The sequence below is a fragment of the Kogia breviceps genome, chromosome 13 (assembly GCF_026419965.1).
Source record: "Kogia breviceps isolate mKogBre1 chromosome 13, mKogBre1 haplotype 1, whole genome shotgun sequence".
NCBI classification, from domain to species: Eukaryota; Metazoa; Chordata; class Mammalia; order Artiodactyla; family Physeteridae; genus Kogia; species Kogia breviceps.
In genome coordinates this window covers 79,003,652-79,029,149 of record NC_081322.1, presented here as the reverse complement: position 1 = coordinate 79,029,149, position 25,498 = coordinate 79,003,652, and the positions used below count along the sequence as shown (strand labels likewise).

Sequence of the window (25,498 nt, the reverse complement as noted above, 5' to 3'; positions counted from 1 at the left end):
TGTATGTCTCCAGAGCCACCTAGTCCTGGCCCAGTGTGAATCTTTTCCTCGGTTTACATCTAAGTCAGGTACATATGTTTCTAGTTTCTGACCCATATTACTTATTTCTTGTTAGTTTCTGTTTCCCTGCTATTTTGAGTTCGAATTCATTAATGACTGCATATGTTTTGCTTTCCTCAAAAATGCTTTACAAAATTATGGCTATGGAATTCTACAGCACCCAGTCTCTCTAAATTGGATGTTATTGATCTGTAACAATCAGCAATTATTCTTCAGACTGGGCTGCTGGTAGGCATGGTGCTTTTAAAGCCCCTTTGGTGTGAAGAAAACTTGCTGGCTTGGAGCCTAAACTAAAAAATAATTGTTCATGTGTGCAGTCACTTCACTTGCCAATTCCTCTGTGACACCATTTAACAGCCTTTCATCAACAGTGGGGCAGAATACAACTCGATAATCACTTATGGAAATTTTGTGGGGTTCTGAACTGGTGGGAGATGGAAAATAACTAAAATCATATATACACTTAATATGCACATAGAAATAATATAAGTGAACAAACTCGTAAAGTGTACTCTATAGAAAATTAGGAGGTTATTTCTGGGCTAGTGAAGTATCATTGTCAGTAACCATTGGGCAATGTAGAAGGGAACCCCAAACTTCAGACAATAGTTGATACACATTTCAAGAAGTTTGGAAATGTTTTAATAAAGAGAACATGAAACAGAAGGAATTGGATGTTATGCCCAATAAAAAAACATGTATACAGTAACAATGGTGAGACAGTGATTAGCATTACCTTGGGGTACAGTAAATGGGATATTTGACATATATATCTACTACCCAGATGAGAGATAATAGGAGTCAAACTTTGAAGCACAAGATACAATGTAAAGGGCCTTTGGGGAAAACACTTGTCTGAAGTAACAAACAAACATGGAAAACTAGATTATTCTCCAAAGAATCTTGATGCAAATTTTATTTATTCTTAAGACAATTTGTTTTTTTGTAGGGTGGAGGAGGAAACAAAGGTGATAGACAGCTCTGCAGAGCTAGGCTTGCAATTACTACATATGATGAAAGGAAAATATGAAAAATGACTAGCATTAGCCCTATCAAGATAATAAGATGATATATAGTGTCTTAAGAAAGAAGTATTATAGATAACACTGTCTACCATTTATGTGATACTATGTTATTGGATATTAATTATGTGTCTGTCAAGTTACAGGCATAATCTCTGAGTACCTGAAAACTGTCCTGGAAAGTAGACATGCTATTTTCATTTTACAGGTTAGAAAACCAAAGCTTAGATATGATATGTAGACAGTTCTCTATGGCACTACAGCAATTTCTGGATCGGGTCTCCCTGACGCGGAATTTTTGCACTTGCCTGTGATCTCTCATTAGTGAGAAGGCAGTGGTCACTGAGAAGCTACATCTGAAGTGAATGCAATGAATCCAAACAAAAGATCAATAATATCATGAAATAAAAGAAAAATGACTCATTTCTCTGACCGATATGTTTTAACAGCCCATTTAATAACCATCTTTAAAATACATAATCTTAACATTTTAATAACCCATTTAAAATTAAGAAACATAAGTACATTCCAACGCCTGATGACTACAAAAGAACAAACACAGTTTGACAAGTACCTACCTCTACATGGCTTTTATAATCCAACACATTACAAATTAGTTTGGGAGGCTCTGAGGAAGAATAGCTCTTGGAATTTCAAAGAAATTCAGAGATTGGAAACAGACCACATTTTTCCGATTAGAAACTGTACTATAGATGTGTTAAGCAATAGCCCATGTTTAAATAACATGTGATAAATAAAAATGAAGAACAAATATATGAACATACCTCCTAGACTCCGGAATCTACTTGTTATTATATTAAACACAAAGGCAGAGGAACTACGGCGTATGGCTCTTTCATGAACTTCTCAGTCTTGGTATCGCTGGGTGCTTAGTGATTTACTGATTAAATAATATAGGCAAACAATGAAGCACTTTAGAAATGACTTGTGTTCTCACTTCAACTTAAAAAATGAATGTTATTATCTTGGGTTTTACAATACATAGTTCCTTAATGTATCACTATCTGTACCCATTGCATCTACTTATATTTCACTGAGACTGCATATTTTCTTAAGTAACTCGACTAAGAATAAATAATTCTTCCACTATTTTCACATATTTAAAATAGATCTAGAAGTATACTGCAAGTACCTCTCCTTTCCCTTCTTCCCAGCTTTCATAAACATTTTCTTTTTTTTTTTTTTTTGTGGTACGCGGGCCTCTCACTGTTGTGGCCTCTCCCGTTGCGGAGCACAGGCTCTGGACACGCAGGCTCAGCGGCCATGGCTCACGGGCCCAGCTGCTCCGCGGCATGTGGGATCTTCCCGGACCGGGGCACGAACCCGTGTCCCCTGCATCGGCAGGCGGATTCTCAACCACTGCGCCACCAGGGAAGCCCTCATGAACACTTTCAATGCAGTAAACTTTGTTTTCTGTGTGCATGTGTGTGTATGTATATGTTCAATATGATAGGTAAATACCTATGAGTAATTAGCTTTTCTGGGCAAGGAGTTACGTCACTCCATCAGTTTGACAATAGTTTGAGACATCCCCCAAAAGACCTGATTGGTGATGAGGAACAAATGTATAAATATGGCATTAGGAGTAAAACATCTGACAGCTCAGTCAGGCTGCCTACTTCTTAGACTGCTTGGGACCATATTTTAGGGCATTAGTAAATATTATTATTATTATTATTATTATTATTATTATTATTATTTTTGTGGTACGCGGGCCTCTCACTGCTGTGGCCTCTCCCTTTGCGGAGCACAGGCTCCGGACGCGCAGGCTCAGCGGCCATGGCTCACGGGCCCAGCCGCTCCGGGCATGTGGGATCTTCCCGGACCGGGCACGAACCCGTGTCCCCTGCATCCGCAGGCGGATTCTCAACCACTGCGCCACCAGGGAAGCCCGTAAATATTATTTTTTTGAACTAGAAATACCAAAGTGCCAATAATTTGAAAGGGATTGAAGACACAAAGAAACTGAACTGTCAAGAGCAATTGGTCAATGAAAGGAATTCAGAAAACAATTTTTTAAAGGACTTTATATTTTGGACTCCCTTTGTGTATCATTAAACTGTGATAATGTTCGCAATAACTGATTACATTTTTAGTTGGGATCTAAGGCTGATGAGAACCTACTTATAAACAAAATATGTTCTCTGGTTCTTTAATACAGTAGTTTGTGTATCTCATATATAGAAAATCAACTTTGCAAATAATTACTTGACAATGGCTAGAAATCCACTGGATTTGGCATGTTAAAATTATTCTGTGATGCATACAGGGTTTAGTAAAAATATGAATAATTTATAAGTAATAAAAATATATAAATGAGTTAAATCATGAAACTATAATAATAATGAAGAAAGGGCAGATTACAAATATGTTTTAATGAGAGGAAATGTATGTGCTCTAAGATACAAGAACATGAGATATATTAAATTTATAGGAATTGGATGTATATAGAAATAACTCAGTTACTGTAAGATTTAAATAAGAAAATTCCATTTATAAAATGTATGGTATCTGGGCTTCCCTGGTGGCGCAGTGGTTGAGAGTCCACCTGCCGATGCAGGGGACGCGGGTTCGTGCCCCGGTCCGGGAAGATCCCACGTGCCGCGGAGCGGCTGGGCCCGTGAGACATGGCCGCTGAGCCTGTGCGTGCAGAGCCTGTGCCAGAGCCTGTGCTCCACAATGGGAGAGGCCACAACAGTGAGAGGCCCGTGTACAGCAAAAAAAAAAAAAAAAAAAATGTATGGTATCGACTGGAGGCATTTGACAAATTATAGTATCATTACTACTAATAATATCTGCTAAGGTATACAGTAATACTAGACTCTATGGAATCATATGCATATATAACACAGGTTCAGTATTGTAGATAAAAGTATAACTTGTATATTCAGTGTTATCCAACAATGCCGGTAGCTTATATTTGAAGATAGAAGAAGAAAGAATGACCAAGCCATTTTAGTCCACCACCTTACGAGATCTAGAAGTCATTTACCTACTGTTCATAAATACACAGTTCATCATTCAAATTAGCTCAATCAAATCAACTAGACAAATAGAAAACTATGATTACTTTAGTGACCATAAAATTAAAGAGTGTTGGGTTTGGAAGAAATTTAGAGAAAGACATTTAGTCTAATTGCCTTCCAGATGCAAAGGTCCCTTCTATAAACTTTTGGGCAAATAGACTTCTAGGCTTTACTTATACGTAAACGAAAAAAAAAAAAAAATTCTTTGCATTGATGGGTAATCTAGAAAGAGAGTAGACTCTTTCATTTGCTGTCATTTTCTCATTTTCAAAAAAGCCCTTTTAGTATATATTTTCCCCTCAGCGTTTAAACGTGGTCCCAAATCTCTTATCTATAAGAAAACTACCATCCACAAATTACTACCACCTCACAGAACAAATAATCTTTATATACACTCACTTTTTAATAATCATTATATGTATTCTTCCTCTCTCTTACTACCTAAGGCTTTTGAATGTATAAATATTCCTTCTTAAAAGCATTCTTTTCTGTTATATTTTGAGATCACATTTCCCTGGTTTTTATCCTATTTCTTTATCCTCAAGCTCCTTAGATTCTTCTACTCTGGCCCTCAGCTTAAATGATGCAATTAGTTGGCTCTCTCCTTTCCTTACTTTACGTACTCCCTCTTGCTGATTCTGTCCAAACATATGGCTTCCATTCCCACCGTTAAACTGGAGATGTTTCTAGATCTAGATCTAGATGTAGCAGTTAACCTACTATAAGTTATGATCTTTGAAAATCTTCACCTACATTCATAGACAAATTATGTCCATGTAACTTTTACTTGTATTCAGTTAGACACTAGCAGGGAATATCCCTAGAGCCAAATCTCATTATATACCCAGGTAATAGCAATCTATTTTTATATAAAGCTTTTAAGACGCTCCCGGAAGTTTTGGTGTTCTGTGTGTGTCTGGGGAGGAGTTGAGTGGCTTCTAACAACCTGTAACAACCTGCAGGAGTTGGAAATAAGCCAAGCTTGGTTCGCGGAAGGGTCAGCTATCTTAGTACGGGGGCCTGAGCCAAAAATGGACCACACTGCATTACAGCCTCACTCAGGGATGCCTTGAGAGAGAGTGGTGTGTGAAATCCTCCCACAGGTCACTTTTGTGGACAAGTGGTCCAAGTTAAGAATACTATAGACTTAGAAGTGGAAACTACATCTTGATTAAAATCAGCAGATGTTCCGGGTTTTTATTTGTTTTTCCTGCCTTCAGTGACTGAACAAGCATCATCACTCAAGGGCTTATTTAGTGTTTGCTTTGGCAACACAAGGGCAGGCATAATATTGCATCAGACCAAGCAACTCCCACTTTCGAGCAAAGGACGTGCCAGGACACACACAAGACCATGGGATCCACTGGCCACATCACCTATTGCAACCCCCAGGAGCTTCTCTGTGACAGAACAATGGAACAGCCTTTTGGAGGTGCAGCTGAGGTGCTGGGCTTAGGGATGACACCTTGAAAGGATGGGACGTCATCCTTTAGAATGGAAAATATACCTTAAATCAATAATGACTGTATCTTGCTATGTCTCCTCTATGGCCCGGGAATGAAAGATGGCAGTAGGAAAGCCTCTGTCTATCATCCCTCCCAGTGACCCCCTTAGGGAATTTGTGCTTCCTCTCTCATCTCTAAGTTCTGCATGTCTAATCATTCTAGCTTCCAGAAAGGTAGTGTTTCCACCAGAAAACACAGCAAGAGAGCCATTATATTTTAAGTCATGGCAGTTGTTGGGTCCTTTTAGCAGCTTTCCCAAGAGACGAGCCACCAAGAAAAACAGTCACCATGTGGTGGGTGTGATTCACTCTGATTATCAGAAGGAGATTTTATTCCTGCTTATTGCACAAGGAGACTGGGAAGAAGGCATTTCACACACAAGTGATCCACTGGTGAGGCTCTGTTCCTCCCTTGCCATATTTTGAAGGTTAAAAAGACAAGTACAACAGCCATAGCCGGTCTCAGCCTTCACAGAGGTGGTGCTAGGGTCACCCTCCCAGGTAAGTTACTGAGACTCAAAAGAGGGACTGGTTAGAATGAGCGATAGAGGAGAAAAGTAATGAGCACCCATCTGCAATCTGGATGTGCTGCTGTGGTGGGGCTGGAGTTTGTCACACTAGCCTTTCTCTTGCACATTTATCCATGAAAAGGGAGCAATCAGAATCCTGTAGAAGCTGTGCAGATTTCTTATATGAAGCAATTTGATCCAGGCAGTGCAAGAGATGAACTGTGGTATATGCTGTGGAATGCTGCTAAGAGCCCCCTTGCAGGGCTGACACTTTCTCCCAACTACTGACAGGGTTGTGCTGACGTCTCTTAGCCCTGTCCCTCTCATGGGGCATTCAGCTGAATAGATCCAAGGCCATGGCCCTCCCTTGGGTGCATGCACCTACGATGATGGATCCATACGGGGTCATAAGGCCAGGCCTCATTCAGCTCAGCTTTGCGGAGCCATCACAACTCCGGGACCTCTGAGGCAACCACACCATAGTTCAACTTCCATCTCTACCCAGTCCTCAGTTACTCATCTCTCACAGGTTTCTTGGGGGGTTTTGTGGTTTTTTTGTTTTTTTTCCCTGAAAACATGCTCCAATAAATACTCCCTGCTAGCACATTTCAGAGCCTCAGTATTTTATCAGGGAACCCAGGCCATGACAATTGCAATGGGATTGCAACGGTTGTGGTTCTCACTCACTTAACTCCTCTATCTCTTGGTACCAACACTAAGGAATGTAAAATTCCCTTCCATTCCAACCCTTACCCCTTCTCCAGCAGGGATTAGGGAGGAGTATATCCACAGGTATCCGTACTTGATTAGCAAGCTCTGAAATGGCTGTGTAATTTCCTATTTGTTTCAAAGTGTAATTGGCTTGCAGTTGAAGAAATGACTATGGTTATATAAAACAGCAAAGGAAGTAGTCAGCAGTAGTAATAATCTGTGCATGTGCTGCATACATACGGATAAGAATAAAAACAAAATATAATTTAGCCATTATTAATCCAATAAAAAGTCACTTTCTACTTTTTTTGCTATTTTACTATTAAATATTTTTGATTTGAGAGAAAGAATATAATTTTTAAATTTTTATTTTGAAATAATTTTGGATTTCAGCAGAATTACAAACGTAGTACAGAGTATTCTCATATACCCTTCCACCAAAATGATCAAAACCAGGGCAATGAAATTGTTACAATAATGGAAAGTGTATGTTTTTAAATTTTTGGCTAGAGGTAATCTTACTCATAACCTATCTACTGCAAACTTGTAAAAAGCAAATAAAATAGATGTTTTATCCTGCTTCACACTAAGCCAATAGGTCATTACATGGGTAATTAAAGCTGAAATCTCAGAATCTCAGAAGCTATTTTAAAGAGTATCTAGTCTAACCTCTCCCTTATGTAATAACTGTAAAAGTATTTACATATAGTAAAGTTACTAAAGATTAGCATTTTGTGACTTAAAAATGTTTCATTTTCAAGGAAGTTCTAATTTTGAGAAGTTACTCAATATTGGTCATTTACATTTCTTTTATCCTGACTTATTATACTCAGAACTTGGTCTATTCCTCTTTGTTTAATCATTATGTATATGGTATGATTTGAAGATCATTTACCACTTATTTATTCTCCTTGGTCTAAAGAACAGTTTATTAATATCATTTTTTTATTAATATCATTTTTAAAGTGTGACCCAGAACTTAAAACCCTGTCCTTTCTCCAATTGGAGAAAACACAATGTAAAGAAGAGGCACCACATGTTTTATGTTGAATGCTGTCCTTGCGTTGATACAGTCAATGGTTGCTTTGGCATTTTGGTCACTCTCATCATACTGTTGACTGATATTTCACTTGATGGCACACAAAACTACTAAGTCCTTATTAAACATAGTGCTGTTAAGCTAGCAGCACATAGCCATGCAAATAATGAAAATCCTGGAAATCTGTTTATGTCAGTAAATTATAAACATTTTCATCTGAGCCTTTGTTTTGGTAATGTAATCAGATATGCAAAACCTCTTTTGTTATGTTATCTAGATATATAGAATCATGTGACACAGAAAACATTTGGTTAAATAATATGTATCCCCTTTCTATCAGGAATGGTTCAAAATTATAGATATGTTGTTTTTTTATTTTCATTACAAAAATTCTAACAATAGATGATTTTTCACTCAGATCCAAAATCCATGTCATCTGATCATTCAATTTTTCCAAAATGAGTAACCAAATGGATTTTTACTTTCTAAAGTCATATTCTGCGTTGAGAAATTCCCGTAATTTGGGGTTTACATCCTGATGAGACTGAATTGTTTGTTTCAAAAATGTACTCATTTAGAAGTCATGACAACATACATATTAGTTGAGATCCTGCTGAGAAATATTATCTGGAAACTCATCACCAAATCTTAACAAAGTTTAGTTACAATAACAATTATAATAAAAAATATTGAAGATTCCCATTTGCATGGAATCATATACAGTAGCTAACTGCCACCTTTTATAATGAGTTCATGTCTGTCTGAGAAAAAAATCGTATTTTTGTAGGAAAATTTGCCCAAAATTTTGTCAGTACTTATATGCTATCACACTAGTGATAATGTGTAATTAATAATGCTACAGTTTGGGGAAGTCCCTGGCAAGCCAGTGGTTAGGACTCCACACTTTCACTGCCAAGGGCCCAGGTTCGATCCCTGGTCAGGGAACTAAGATCCCGCAAGCCACCCAGCACAGCCAAAAAGAAAAACAAACAAACAAAAAACAGTTTGTACAACAAACACTGGCAATCATTTGTTTAAAAGTTATTAGAGGGACTTCCTTGGTGGTTCAGTGGTTAAGACTTGGCTCTTCCACTGCAGGGGGCACAGGTTCGATCCCTGGTTGGGGAACTAAGATCCTGCATGCTGCGCAGCCAAAATAAATAAATAATAGTTATTAGAATTATTTGTTCTGATGATACAGTTAGAATGTAAACAAAAAATTCTACCGAATTAAAAATGCTTTTTTTCTTAATCAAACTTGAATGTTTCGTTATCCCTCTGAATGCTTTGATGTGTACATTATTAGTACATGGATTTAAATTTCAATGTGGCATATGTGGTAGGTTGGCTCACTATACATGTAATCGAACATCCTTTTGGAATGTTCCTGTGTGTCAGAGGCTGTGAAACTAAAAATTACATTTCCCTTTCAGAGTCAATTGAACAGAGCCTGTAGCAACAGGATTCTTTAAAATGCTTTGGCAAATGTCAGTCAGTCTTCCTTTGCTGTCAGTTGAGAGCAAAAGTTTGAAAGTCATAAGATCAAACTGTATTGTGTTGAAGGGCATAACCTGTGTCTATCATGTAGGTCTTACCTCCCAAGTGATACAAAAATATATCTAAATATTATCTTATTTTTGACCAATGATCACTTTATGTCAACACTATGGCATAATCAAAACAATATAACTTCTTTATCTCTGGAGAATATTTCAAGGAAAACCCAATATAAATAATTTGACCAAACTTACTTTGACCTACTTAGTGGCTGAGATTTAATATGTAATTGTATTAACTCCGTTTGTGTAATTTTACAGTTGGAGAGGAATGAAAGGCCTCACCATGCAGTTTTCATCCCTCCAAGTCTTCTGTAATAAATGTTTGCTGAGCTCCATCTACTGTGCTAGGTATGGACCCCGAGGTTCAGGAGCGCCCTAGAGTCAGCAGTGAGAGGAGCTCTCCTAACCCAACTCCCAGCCCAGAGTCCCCTCCACTATTCTGTACACAAGCACATGTTCGATAAGATCTTACATTCTCTCCATTTACAAAACAGATTCAAAAGAATCTTTCCTCACAGTAAAAGAGAAAACAAAACATAATAAAAACTGTAAATGTATGCCCAGAAAACTTGCTCGAGGATATGTAATATATCGTAGCTATTTCTGCCAAATCATCAGACCAAATTGGGCTCATTTCCAAACTTGCCTCAATATTAATCCAGTGGGATTCTATATAGCAAGAGAGAGCTTAAACCAGAAGATCATTATCTGATACTACCATTCAAAAGTAGAAGAACTTATTATAGTTCATATTTGAAAAATGAGGAAGAGCATTAATTTTAACATAATTCATTTTTTTATCTAGTTCACTTAGAGGATAATTTAACTGGAAAAGGTCAAATGCACTGTTGAAAATATAAGTTTCTTAACGCTCATCAGGAGGATATTGGTAATGAAAAGAAACTTGGCTTTCATCTTTATAATGTGGCATGCTTTAACATTTTGATGAATAGAGTGACTTACATGGAGTCAAAGACATGGCATTTGATGTTAAGGTCATGTTTTCTCAAACTATACTAAACTTTGAGTATCTTTTTGTGCTTATTTTATTTATAATTTACTATCAGTTATATATTACTATAATTGATAGTAGACAAGAAGCCAAAAAAAAAAAAAAAATCAGGCTTCCTCTAGTTCACTTTTTTAATAAATAGAAGCATCTCTCCACAGGTACTGAAAATAGAGGACCCCTTAAACAAGATCACAGATAATCTTTCCTTTGTATTCTTTAATACATACAAAGGAAACTGGATTTTTCAGAGATCTGATTTCAAAATAGTTTGCTGAGAAGCTGAGAGTCCAATGAGGACTTAGCTTAGTCTGAGGGCAATTTCCTGAAAAGGTTATAATAAAGGGATCCACCAGATGCCAAACATTTTCTTGGTTGACAGTACAGGTATCTGTAGGAAGACATGGTTCCCCTCCCTGCACACTAAACACATATACCAAGAGTGTCATGTAACAAGTTGTATTACTGACTCTACTGCAATGTAATGGAGGGAAAACAGAGCTACCAATCTGAATACATGAAGTCTGGTCTAACATCTGCTGTTTATTTTGCTAATTAGTACCAGAGAAATAAGTGTGGTCTTCTCTTACTGGAAAATGTACAATGGTTAGTAAGAGAAACAAACCAGAAAATGAGTCTGGTATTTGCAATTATGTATGTTTTAAATATGAAAAACATTGATGTTAAAAGCATGACCAAAAGAATATTATGGCTCTGGATTTACCAATCAAGAAGAGAATGTTTCATTTGTATATTAACTCAGTGACTCACAGCCAATCTAGTTGCCCTCTCTCAGGTTAGGAAAATTCTAATTCTGTGACTTGCTGAGCACAAAACAAAATTACATTTTTTGCTTGCTTTCTGGAAGTCCTTCTTTGTCATTTCATATTCCATGCCCCAGTGATCCTCAATGACGGACACATGTTAGAGGATCTTTAAAAAATGATGTTACTAAGGTTCTGCTTCTAGGGGTTCTGATTTAATTGGTTTGGGGGGAGCTTCAGTAGAAATGTCAGTTATACAAAAGAGAATTTTATCTCTATTTTAGAGTTGGAGTGAACTTTTCTCACGTTAAGGGTAGCAGGCACCATGCAAACTGTTTAAAGTCAAAAAAGTGAGTTTATCTTGGAATATAAGTCCTCTGAAATCGTGATTCATATTTTTCCTGCCATCCACCACATTCTCCCTCTAAAAACAAGTATGCATATTCAACCACTATCCGTAGGTTGACAGAGCACATACTATTAACTAAATTGTAATAATGGTGATGGAATGACATTAATGCCACCCAAATATCTTTCATAAACCATCTTGTTAACATTAACATATGTCTGGAATATGGGTTTCCAAGTCTAGGGTACAAGTTATACATACGGCTTCAGCATATGACTCCCTAGCCCTCTGAGAAAATCAAATTCAGGACCTCAACTTTCTTAACAAAAGGCTACAAATAATTCAGAACCTTGAACACGATAGATATGAACTCATGTAAAGTAACATTTCATGGGGGCATGTGAATTATTTGGCAGGAAGGAGTGTGTCTGGTGGAGGCAAATGGATGGGTAATGGTGCCCATCCTGAAGGTGAGGGAGCAGGGGGCTCATAATTACTTTCCAACAAAATCTATGAATACAGGTTTAGAAACCTCTAAAGACAAGGTTTCTGAAGTCCTCAGACGCAAATGAGAGGTAGCCTGGAGTATCTTGCATTGCGACTTGAGAAAAAAGAAAAACATTAGTCCCCAGTAGGGTTCTTTTATTATACTGGTGTTAGAAAGATGCAGAACACAGTCAAATTGAATTGGTGAATTCAGAGAAGCAGGAGCAATTAGGAAAATTGGATGGAAATTAGCTATAAACATTCTGATGTAAAGGAGAGATATGAGAAGTCAGAAGACTATTTTTTGATGAGTAAAAATACATGCAAAAGGAGTGAAAGCAAAAACAAGAAGGAAACACTAAGGAGGTAAAAGGAAAGAAAAGGTTTAGAGTCCAGCAACAAATGAACTGCACGTTAAATGAAGCAAGATGAATTTCAAAACTCAGAGTTCTTTTGACTAATGCAAGATGTCTATTCACATTATATGATTCAGCATAGGAAACTCGTCAGAGATTGAGGAAAATGTGGTTTCCTTTCTCTGGAAGAAACATATTGTAATTCCCACATGGGATTCATATTATTCTCCTAGGCAATCACCTTCTGTAAAAGAACATCTCCTTTCAGTCTTCACTGAAAAATCAGTTCTTCACATTTTTCCTTGTAAATGGGGCGGGCCTCTGCCAGGCTTGTGAGGACTGCTGGCTAGCCAATACCAATTCCCCTTCAAAATCTTTCTTCCTAGGAGTTTAGGAAGAATTGATTCTAGGGAGAGGTTTGACTCTTCCTTATCAGTTGCGGTTTAAGAGTTTCCTTTCTTAGCATTGAAGTCACATTTTGAAAAGACTATAGAAATACCTCCTCTTTGTCTTTAATTATAAGGGGTCTAATATCTATAGTGTATTCATTTTCCCCAAGACATTTGATCAATCTCTAGGCACACCAGGTACCTACAGCATGAGAAAGACTAATGAATCCTTTCACAAAAAAGCATTTAACCCATATAAGCATCATCTTTTTATTTCATTACAAGAAATACAAGTTTTCTTATATTGTTACTTCAGACTGTGTACATAAAAAGTCAACTCTTTCTACGACACAGCAAACTGAAAAATAGTTTTATTTCATTTTAATTAATTAATGCCAGGTCATAACTTCTGTTGGCAATCCATTTATTTCCTGAGTAGTTTGAAACTAACAGCTCATTCCAATGCTTTGGGCAGTGATCCTCTCTGCATGAGAACCTCAGTTTGGAGGTAGATATTTTTGCAGGGCTTGTAATATTTCAAGAATAAGCAAAGTCATAATGGATTTGAGTAGGTGATTGGTAAAGTCAGTTCTGCTAAGAGATTCAACAATTCTGTGCTTGCAAAACTGTGCTTTAATGGGTGTCATGACTACACCCTCTGGTTAGGAAAGGAATTTTGAAGGAAAGTACTTATTTTTGTGGCTGTCTTACCTCTTGAGTTCCTGGAAATGAAAGTCACAAATCTGTCCTCAAACTTCACCAACAGGTCTTTTCTATTTCTATTCCATCAGAGTGGAGTCTCTTTCTGTTTCATCTTGAAAATCTGAGAGAAAGAGGAGTATAGAAGATTAAATTGATAAAGTGAAGTAGAGTCAGTCAAAAAATAACATTCACAGAAGTTCTAATATCAACTACCTTGTTACCATTTCTTAATGCTAACTTTGACTGAATTGTGAAATTGGCTTTAGATTACATGGATTCCACAAACAAATTTCCATTTTTGAGATGTGACTTGATAACTCCATTAGTGTTTAAGTAAGGAAAGGAATTGTCAAAACAGTTCCATTTAATTAAATGTTCTTTTAGTTTTAAATGCAAAATTTGTGTGTGATATATTTTATAATCATGGATATTATGCACAGCTATTTTTGCTATTCTAAAATATCTGCTCAGCTACCTTCCTCTTAGAAAAATAACATTAAAGGAGGAGAAATAAAATTTACATTAAACACATACTTATTCTAAAAATATTTAGAAATGTCAGGCTATTCTCAATGATGGAATTCAAACAAAAATCCCTGACTTTGAGGTGCTTATATTATAGTGGTAGAGACATAATAAGTAAATAAGTAAAAATTACATGTCAGATCAGAGCTATTGTAAAAATAAGGCAGTTTACAGAATATAGGGAGTTATAAGCTGTGAATGGGAGGCATATTGCTATTTATTACATTGTTTTTTATTGAGATATAAATGACATAATAATGGGCACTGTGTTAAGGGAACACTTTGATAAATGTGGACAAACATATACACTTGTATAAACAATCAATATACAGAACATTTCTATGTTCCCCCGAAATTCCCTTGTCACAGTCAACAAATCTCCCCAAACACACCCTGCCCTGGTTAGTCATTAATATGCTTACTGTCATTATAAATTAATTTTGCCCTTTGTGTCTGACTTCCTTTATTCAGCATACTACTTGTGATAGTCACACATCTTCTGTGAATAAATAGTGTGTTACTTTTTATTAGTAGTTGTGTTCCAACGTAAGGATATGCCATAATGCTTTTTATCCATTCACTTGTTAATAGGCATTTACATTGTTTCTAGCTTGGGGTTGTTATGAATAAAGCTGCTATGAACATTCACCTGCAAGTCTTTGTCTGGACATATGCTCTTATTTCTCTTAGGTAAATCTAGGATTGGAATTGCTGGATGGTATGGTTGATGCATATTTACATTATTAAAAAATGCCAAATCGTTTTCCAAAGTGGTTCTACCATTTCATATTGCTACCAGGTATGTATGAGAGTTAATGTTGCTCTTTTTAATTTTAGTCATTACAGTGGATGAGTAGTGGTATCTTATTGAGACTTCTATTTGCACTTCCCTGCTGACGATTGATGGCGAACATCATGGCATGAGCCTAGTAGACATTTGTACATTGTATTTGTGGACAGTCTGTTCAAATTTTTGCTCATTTATAACTGGGCTGTTATTCTGCTTATTAAGTTTTGAGGGTTTTTCGCATATAGTTGATACAAGTCCTTTGCCGTGTATGTGTATTGGAGGTGAGTGTACTTGCACCATTTTCCAACTGAATACAACTTCCACAAGTGTTATATACTAATGTTTTATGTCAAGGGATCTGATATAAGGGTCTCTAACTGTCAGTGTCCTATAAAAACTAGGGAGTTTGCCAGGAAGAAAAGCAGTATAAAATGTTTCTCATCTAGTGGTTTTGTTCTTTCAAAATTTATATCTCTCCAGTTTCTGTCTGCTTCTGGTATCATCTGGTACCATCAAGTAGATTTTTTGTTTGTTTCTCTATTTTATCTGCAGTATATATATATATATATTTTTTTTTTAAGGGATTCTGCCATTACCAGAATCAGCATTCTAAATAAACTTATAAATATCTTATGAGTTTTATTTATATTCATGTTTTTAAATCTAACACTCAGGAATGTGTCTTTTATTTTACTCATATCTAATTTTAAGTTTTTAAATCAGATACTATCTCTATAAATGTTTTCTATCAACAGTTAAATTGTTATTTTTCATACTTTATAATTTTGTTACTACTTTAAATGGATTTTTGTGATGTTTATTTCTAGCTTTTTTCAGCCAAAGTGGAAAAACATACTTATATTTTTACTATTATGTTCAATTGTCTTTACCATCTAACTAATTCTACTGAATTTTGGATCTTTTACAAGTGTGTCTTTCTAAGTACAAAATTATAGAATTTACAAACAAAAAAAAATTATTTGTCCTATTCTAACGTAAATATGTTATTTCATTTTTCATTCACATTACTTTTGCCAAAACTTCAAAGAAATTTTTAATTAATTATCATATTAGTTAGCATCTCCATGAAATTCCTGTCTTTAACTGAAATGGTTTTACTGTTAACCATATCAGAAAACATTTTTCTTTTTTTTTGGTAAATAATTGTTATTGAATTATTTTCTTTCTAATTCCATGTCACTTGTGTATTATTGTTGTATTTTTACTGCTAAATTTTATAGGTTTTTTCATCACCCTGCTGATATATTTATATAATTTTGTTCTTTTTTCATAATTAGTTATTCCCTGTATTAAAAGATCACCATCAGAAACTTTAGGTATAAACTACTGACTGAGGCAAGGTACACTGTTAAAATGACTAAACTCATGCAGAAATTATAGAACTTACAGAAAATTCTCAGGATGTTGACCCAGAATTTGCCAGAGATAATCCATTTTATATACGGTAGTGCGTATCTGTCAATCCCATATTCCTAATTTATGCCCCACCTTTGGTAACCATAGTTTGTTTTCCATGTCAGTGACTACTTTATATTTTTAATTATTAAAATCAACCACTTAAAAAAAGAATATTCTAAAGAACTTTCTATGCATTATTCAAGAATATTTTTGTAGGAAGTCTTAAAATAACAGAGCTCGGGATCTAATGTACAGCATGATGACTGTAGTTAATAACACTGTGCCGTATACTTGAACTTTCCTAACAGAGTAGAGTTTTAGTGCTCTTACTACACACACACACACACACACACACACACAAAAGGTAACTAAGTGAGGTGATGGATATGTTAATTAACCTGATTTGTTTGGTTAATTTTATGATGTTATCGATTAGGTTAAAGGATTTCTTATCATCATCCTCCTTAAATTTCCTGCTTTGTTACAAGGTGTTATTATTTTGATAAATGCCTGGATTTTACTAGTTTATACATTTTCACCCATTATCCTAAATGACATGAGCTTTAACTAGTTTTTAAAATTCTTTGTTAAGTTTTATGTTAGATTTAAACTGGGTTGTGATATGAAATGGGAAACTTCTTTTGCATCTAATATGTGAAATAGTACAGATAACCTTAACATTACTGATTTTTATCTAGCTTTATTGAGATGTAATTCACATACCCTACAATTCACCTAATTAAAGAATAAACTACAGTGGCTTTCAGTGTATTTACATGGTTGTGGGACCATCACCACAGTTTTTTCTCTAAATATTTTCTCTCCTTTTCCAGGTTCACCAATCCAAGGAAGCCAAATTCTGAGGTTTCACTACCCCCTCTCTTACTCCATTTTGAGCTCTCTGCCTCTCTCACAGCTCTTTGTTATATTTTCCAGACTATGGAGGAGGAAACCCATGTCAGTTCCCACTTCAGATTCTCAACAGAGCTGTCTACCTGGCTTATTACTTGTATTGTGTAGATTTCACAGCTCTCTGTCTTAAGGGAGGCAAGTAGCTTAGAGTTGGAAGTGAAGGAGGAAAGAGCATAGTTCCAAACTGTTAATGTAAACAAAGCATACAGGGTTAAGAACATAGATCTCAATTCACTTGCTGACTCTATACTGCATGCCTCAAGAATTACAGAATATTAATACCCATCATCTAAACTTTCACTATTTTATTCCTGCAATATTAAGTTCCAGAAACAGATGTGGCTTTGATAATGTTTAAGAATATAGTTAGGCATTCCATGTTCTTTATGGGTATTTGGGTTTTTTCCTTTTTTTTTTGGTCTTAATTTATTGTGGAATATAATATGTGAAAATGCAAGAATTGAAACATATATAGACATATTTAGGTTCAAAAAATCTGAATATATTAAACTGGGAATATATTGATGACTGCCCACAGGATTACTCGATATTTAAATCAACAGTCTTGGAATCCATTACTGAATTCAGCCTAATTACATTCAAATTCAATATAACATTTTCTGTTTGATTGAGATTCAAATTAGAGGAGACATAATTCATATCAAAGTCAATTAGAAGCTTTTCAGAAACCAGTTCAGATTATGCTGTTCCATCAAAAAGAGCCCTGGCAGTCTACCTGGCAATGTGCCAAAGAGTAATTTAGAATTAGCACAATTAGGTATTTACTACTGCCGTGTAAAGGGCTCATCAAAGGCTGAAGAACAGACAGTATATTTAAGTCTCTCAAAGCAAATAGCTAAGATTTCTGTTACTAGTTTGCACATTATGAAAGCAGAAAGATACCTCAAATTTGTTTTGAATTGTTAATTGTGTGTCTTTAGTGCTCACTGACCTTTAATGTTTCTAGTGGTCATTTATGTGCATATAAGGCTTTCCAATACGATGTCAACTACACAATGTTTAATATTTTCCCAGGTAAGCAAATACTAGTAAACAGAAATATATTTTTAAAAAATCCACAAGCATTAATCTTGTTTGGGGGGATGTGCTGTGAATACAGAAATAGGCAGGTGTGTTAGTGTGTGTGCACATGAGTCTGTATATACAGGCTAGTGGAGAGTCACAGGATGTGAGAATGCAGACCTATTAATAAAATATCTACCAGGGTAGAAAGAGCCTTGCTTCACTTGCCAGATGATCTGTTTTAAAAATGTATAGCTGAGATAAGGTTTTGACTGCAGCAGCTCTTTCCATATATAGCGATACTGTTTGTTATAAAATAAAATAAAACCTCTAGTTTAGTAGTCTAGCTAGTCAACCACTAGTTGTTCATGGAGAACAAACCATCACTAAAATTACTAGTTAGTACTGAAAATGTAATGTATCATCATTAATATGACACCTACATTTAGGTGGAATAGAAGTAAAATAAGAATACCAATAATGAATGTGTTTCCTAACTTACAGACAAGGAAAACAAAATTGATGATAGGTATTAAAGGAGAAAGAATCTTTATAAGCCTGATAGACAGCCATTACGTTTTCTATTAAAGTTTGTAGTTAATAGTGACAGAGATGTCTGAAATTTCAGTTTGCAAAATAGGGAGAATGTGAATCATGAATGCTCCATCCAACAGTGTGTATCTCAATCTGTGTTTTGAGAGCATTTGTTCGGTGAGACAGTCTTTGAGAAAAGGTTGGTAGATACATAAGCTTGCGAATAAAACTACCTGCCCACCCTCCTATTCATGTTCTTGATTTATATTTGTGTAATGCAGACTGTAAGAAAGCTTACAGAAAAAAAATCTATTTAGCTTTCCTTAATCACGTTTTAATCAATCAGCTTACATTTGATAGAACAAGTGTCACACAGAACACATTTTTTGAAATATTATGATTGCAAAATTCTATAGCTTTATTACTAGTCATATTTTGATTTTATGTGTTGAAAAAAATGCTGAAAGACATAAATATTTAACCATCAGTGAAATGGTAAATTGAGGGAAAGGGACATCAGAGAATCCAACTTGCCTGATAAAGTGTCACATATTCTACATATTGTTTTGTAACAAATGATTTAATGCAAGTTCTCCTCTATTTCAGGAAGTCAGTTGTTTTATTCTAGAAGTTTTTAAAGAAGTTTGTGTATAGCATTATTATAATATGCAGCACAACTTAATATAATACTTTAATGTGAAAAATAACACATCAATATTTTGAAGTATATACAAACACACACGACAATATTTTATAATTAATACCCATTGATTCATCAATCAGGTTAATTAATACCATTTATCATGACAGTATGTGTACCATGGAGTTTATATGCAGCAATGACTTAATTAATATTAAGTTGCTGATCTCTTAAGTTCATATACATTTTAACCATCCTACATTTTTACTCCCCTACCTGCCACATTTACTGTTTTTGACATCATATTTTACATCTTTTCATTTTGTGTGTCCCTTAACTAGTTATTGCAGATATAGATGATTTTACTACTTTTATCTTTTAAGCTTCCTACTTGCTTTATACATGGCTGATTTACTACCTTTACTATATATTTGCCTTTATCAATGAGCTTTTTCCTTTCATAATTTTCATGCTTCTAGTTTTGTTTTGGCCTTTTTAATTAGAGAAATTCCTTTAACATTTCTTGTAAAGCTGCTTTTGGTACCAGCACAATGATGTGTGAGATCAGGTGCTGGGCCTCAGGACAGGGCCTTGTCTACAGCAGAACCAGGGGTTCTTAGGGCAGCCAGCCTGCTTGTGACTGGGGCCAGTGACTTGCCCTGAGGCATCCCAGTACTGGTGCTGACAGTCTGTTGGGGGCCGGGGGCTGGGCCCAGTGCTAAGAAATTAGAGAAAGGATTCCAAAGTAGTGTTTGCCAGCATCAGTGTCCTTATGGTAGAATGAGCCCCCAGAGTGGTTGCTGCCATTATCTATGCCCCCAGGGTGAGCTCCAGATGCCTCCTGCCTCTCTGGTGTTTCTCTAAGATCAGCAGGTGTGTCTGACTGAGGCTCTTTCCAAATTACTTCTTCTGCCCTGGGTCCTGGAGCATGTGAGATTTTGTGGGAGCCCTTTAAAAGTGCCATTTCTATTTCCCATAGCCCTGTGGGGCTCCCAAAAGTAAACCCCACTGACCTTCAAAATTGTATGTTCTGGAGGCTCATCTACCCAATTCAGGGCCCCCAGCCTGGGGACCCCAATGTGGGGTTTGGAAGTCTTGCTCCATGGGGACACTCTCTGCAATTGTAACTATCCCCTTGTTGTGGATCACCTACTGGGGGGTACAGGTCTCAAATATATTGTGTCTTTGCCCCTCCTACCCATCTGTTGTGCTTCCTTCTTCATATATTTACATGTAGGAAATATTTTCTGGTAAATTCGGTCTCGGTCATCAATAGCTGCTCTGTATATAGTTGTAATTTTGTTGTGCCTGTGGGAGGAGGTGGGCTCAGGGTCTTCTGGCTCTGCCATCTGTACCACCTCTCCTAATCTCCATTGTAGAAATCTAATGAAAAATCCTTGAAATAAATTTCAAGAATTAGACTGACTTATGAACTATTAAATGAGGCAGACCTAAGACAAAATGTTAATCAACATAGAAACATGCATATTCAAATTACTTTAATTTGGGGAGCAGTTACCATAGGAAAAGTTGTCACTATTTTTAAAAGTTAAAGATTATAGTAAGAATGTCTGGCAAATGGTAGACACATTATACTATTTTTTTTTTTTTTTTCGGTACGCGGGCCTCTCACCGCTGGGGCCTCTCCCGTTGCGGAGCACAGGCTTCGGACGCGCAGGCTCAGCGGCCACGGCTCACGGGCCCAGCCGCTCCGCGGTACATGGGATCTTCCCGGACCGGGGGACGAACCCGTGTCCCCTGCATCGGCAGGCGGACTCGCAACCACTGCGCCACCAGGGAAGCTCTATACTATTGTTTTTTAAGATTTTTTTTTTGATATTGACCATTTTAAAAATCTTTATTGAATTTGTTACAATACTGCTTCTGCTTTTTATGTTTTGGGGGTTTTCTTGGCCATGAGCCATGTGGGATCTTAGCTCCCTGACCAGGGATCGAATCCACATCCCCTGTATTGGAAGGTGAAGTCTTAACCACTGGACCACCAGGGAAGTCCCCACATTATACTATTTAATGCCGTCCTTCTTCTTCAGACCTTATGAAAGGTTAAAGATATAATGATCCTAAAGCGAGCAATTGCTACCGTCATTCATCCAAGAGATATTCTTAAAAGGATAATAATGGAGAGTATTAAAGTTAAGAAAAGTGAAAGTGAAATATGTCAAGACTCTATGCCCATGGAAATTATATGCCAGAATAACTGAAAATATTATAGATGTGATGATATAATTGACAAATGGAAAACTGAGAAATCAAGAAGAGAGGCACCAAGAACCTAAATTCAAGCTGCTGGAGAGAGACTGTGACTGGCTTATTTTCAGACGTGCATTTGCTAAACTGAGGCGGTCTCCTGATTGGCTGATTGCAGAAGCATGGCCTGTCACTGACTGGTTGGCATTCAGAAGCGTGGTCACTTAGGGTAATTGATTATAAGGGATGTCTTTAACTTGCTTTCACGGCCAAGTAACGATCAGTGTTTTCCTAGGAGAATAAGAAAGGACTCCGTTTCCTGACTTGATCGAACCTCACCAACCACATACAGTAATGAGTAAAGAGGAGGAAGCCTTTATCCTCTCGGTCCTCCAAACATCACCCTCCTCACGAATACTTATTGTAGTCACCTCAATTTGTGTCCTTAGTGATTCCGTTTAGTTTTTTTTTTTTTTTTTTTTTTTTTTTTTTCTGTACGCGGGCCTCTCACTGCTGTGGCCTCTCCCGTTGCGGAGCACAGGCTCCGGACGCGCAGGCGCAGCGGCCATGGCTCACGGGCTTAGTTGCTCCGCGGCATGTGGGATCTTCCCGGACCGGGGCACGAACCCGTGACCCCTGCATCGGCAGGCGGATTCTCAACCACTGCGCCACCAGGGAAGCCCCCGTTTAGTTCTTTAAATACATCCAATCTCCCAGGAGAAAAGTGGAAGGACTGCGACTTTGATCTCTTTCTAAAATAAAGTTCAGAATTTCTTATAAATCATGACAGCTGATTTAAATATTGAAATAATATTATGTTAATGTCTCAAGACCTGCTATATTAGTCTTCTAGGATTTAAGTATAAAATAGCACATACTGGGTGGCTTAAACAACAGAGATCTATTTTCTCACAGTTCTGGAGAATTGTTAAGTCCCAGATCAAGATGTCAGCAGGGTTGGTTTCTGATGAAGCCTCTCTAGCTTGCAGATAACTACCTTCTTAGTGTTTCTTCACATAGCCTTTTCTCTCTGTGTGCGGAGAGACAGAGAGACTTCTCTGACTGATATCTTTCCTTTTCTTATAAGAATATAAGTTCTATCAGTTTTGGGTTTCACCCTGATGACCTCATTTAACCTCAGTTACCTGCATAAGGTCCTAGCTCCAAATACAGTCACATTGGGAGTTGCGGATTCTACTTATAAATTGGGGACGGAGAAGTGTAGGGGAACAATTGAGTCCACTATACCTGCTTTTTAGGTTTCTGATTATTATTATTATTATTTAAATAATGGTGAGGGGGAGAAATGAATACTTTGGGGATAACTGGGAACTATGTACAGAACAGTGGAAATTCTGATTACAGGTTTGTCTTTGTTTGTTTGAAATCAACTGTGTTATTTCAATGTTTAGACTCATGAATTCATGTTTTTACACATAGGGAATAAAACTGAAGAAGGCTACTGCCAACTGATCAGTTAAATGCTTTTGGTTACATGTAACAAAAAACAATGCTAATTGGCTTAAGTAATAAAAGCAATTCATTGGCTCATGTAATTGAATAAACTCCATCAGTAGAAGAACCGTAAGTCATGTCTTACCCAGCCTTTGTTTCCAGACTGGCTTCACACTCACTGGCAAGATGGCTAGCCCAGTTTCAGTTCTTATGTGTAGATACCACACCGTTCAGAAGAAGAAAAGAGCTCCCAGAAAAAAGTTCTACGATACACTATGAAAAGGGCATTTTTATAAAGGTAATCTGCCAACCACTACATTAATGAATGTGGGCAGGGATACGGAGTGTTCTGATTATCCTATTTTAGATCTTTCAGTGGAAATCAGAGGAAGAATAAAGGAAGCATGGACGCTAGAGATACAAGAGACATCCAATTCTCCCACTTAATCTGAGACAAGAGTGTATTCATTTAAAAAAATTGCAGAAATAGAAATGGTTCAGTCATTCTAAAAAGTGAAATATAGAACTCAAGGAAGGCTCTTTCTGATTATTACAATGCCAAAGATTCCCATATTCTTTCTGTAAGTAAATTATTATAACTTAATTATTTGCCAGTATGTTAATGAAACCAGGGTCGTGGTGATATGCTACTTTTTCTATCTTAGAGAACCTAGAAGATGAACATAATATGGGCTTCTTATAACAAGTGAGGCATTTCTCTGTAATTGTCGGGAAAAACTTAACTACTGTTGAAACAATAGTCCACTATAAACTAATCAGTCTGTCAACATCTGTTAGTCCTTTAAATACATTTATATACATACTTAAAATAGTTTGTATGCGCTTCTTTAAAAGTTTTCTCTGTTATTTAAATGACCATTATTTTGGTTTCTCTCTAAAACAGTCTACACATTAAAGATTTTGAATTTTCTGTGGCAGTCTATGCAGATTAACCACTATAATCAACAACAAAATCAACAAAAATTAACATTTTTTTAGAAAATTAAAAACTAAATTTAATCCATATCTGGGACTTTTATGTCTCTATAAAGTAGTATGAAATTCCAAAATATTTATTATGTTTTAGGGTATTTTTTATACTAATTTTCATTTCAATCAGTAATTATTTCAGTGGGAGAACTGAAATCTCTTATAAATTAAAAAAAAAATCTTCTAGGAATGGCTCATGATCATGATGACCTTGAGAGAAATGGCATATTTTTCTCATTTATTTTATCCTCATAAATTTAGTTACCTTTTCCTATATTTTTTAACTCACATTAGAAAGCGGACCAATCTGAATATTAATAACTTTGGTATTGAACACTTTTGGTAACATAGCACTTCATACTTAACAAAGAGCATTAATATAAATTGACTTAATGATAGAACATAATTTTTTGTGGTAGATATTATCCCCATGATTCCTGCAGAGAAAGAACAGCTGCAGTCTGTGAACCCATAGCTAGGATGGACTTCAATGAGTCAAGTTTACCTTAATTTATGAATGCCCAAATGCACTTAATTGGCAGGAGTTTGACATATTAGACAATGGTCTCATTCAGGAGTAAGAACATGCAGATTTTAATTCTGCTTGCACTATCTTTGGCTGTATGATCTTGCACGAGCCACTTACCCACACTGTGTTTCTGTTCTCTGGTGGAGCAGGATAGCAAAGCTGTAACAGTGCAAACCTTAAAGCCAATCTGTCTGGATTTGAGTCCTAATTCTGTTGCCTTTTGCCTGGATGACTTTATGAAGTTTACTTAACCTCTTAAGCATCAATTTTCTCACCTGTAAAATAAAGCAAATAAAAATATTAACTTGTCAGAACATTAGGAGGATTAAAATGAATAAATGTAAAGTACTTAAAACTTTGCCTGGTACTCCGTAAGAGCTATATTAGCACTTGCTAAATAAGTAGGCCAGATGCTTTGCACAAGTATTTTTAATTCTTATGACAGTCTGACAGAGTCAATAGAATTTGCTTTTTCCAAGTAAGAAGCTAAAGCTTAGGGCTTCAAGAATTTACCGAAGGATATTCATTTAGCAAGTGGTAGAGCTGGGCTTTTAGCTCACGTCATTGCACTCCAAAGCCTGTGCTTTCTCCATTATATGATCCATAGCCTCAGCAAGATCACTTTCTGATGGGAAAAACAAAAAGAGATAGGGTACAACTAAAATCTGATAAAATGTGTATCTGAATCTATTGTCTCAAATGTTAGCACTGCAAAGTGATATGGGATATTGAGAAAAAAATAATAAATGAACAAATGAGATAATATTTAAGTTACTTGTAGAAAAATAAATAGTCCTTAATCAGTGAAAAAGTGGCAGCTATATCTTACCAGTACAGAATTGCTTGTAAACTATTTTTCCATTGACTCAATATCTCAGAGGTGATTAAGGAGTGCTTGGGTTTCAGTGTGGAAGAAGTTCAGGGTACATGAAAAGAAATGATTTTTCTCTGTTTATCTTACAAATTT

The 25,498-nt window shown here is 36.3% G+C and overlaps 1 long non-coding RNA gene across 3 annotated transcripts in view; it reads right to left on the bottom strand.

Moving 5' to 3' along the window:
* LOC136792388 (uncharacterized) overlaps positions 1–25,498 on the bottom strand; it is a 516,901-nt gene that overhangs the window by 110,720 nt on the left and 380,683 nt on the right. The window contains exons 4-6 of one of the 3 annotated variants that reach the window (XR_010836098.1): positions 24,649–24,806; positions 13,516–13,627; positions 8,964–9,035 (exon numbers count right to left, since the gene is read on the bottom strand). This is a non-coding gene — a long non-coding RNA (uncharacterized lncRNA). Of the gene's footprint in view, positions 1–8,963; positions 9,036–13,515; positions 13,628–22,245; positions 22,310–24,648; positions 24,807–25,498 lie in introns of those variants that run through there. The other 2 variants (XR_010836097.1, XR_010836099.1) reach the window with 2 other exon arrangements.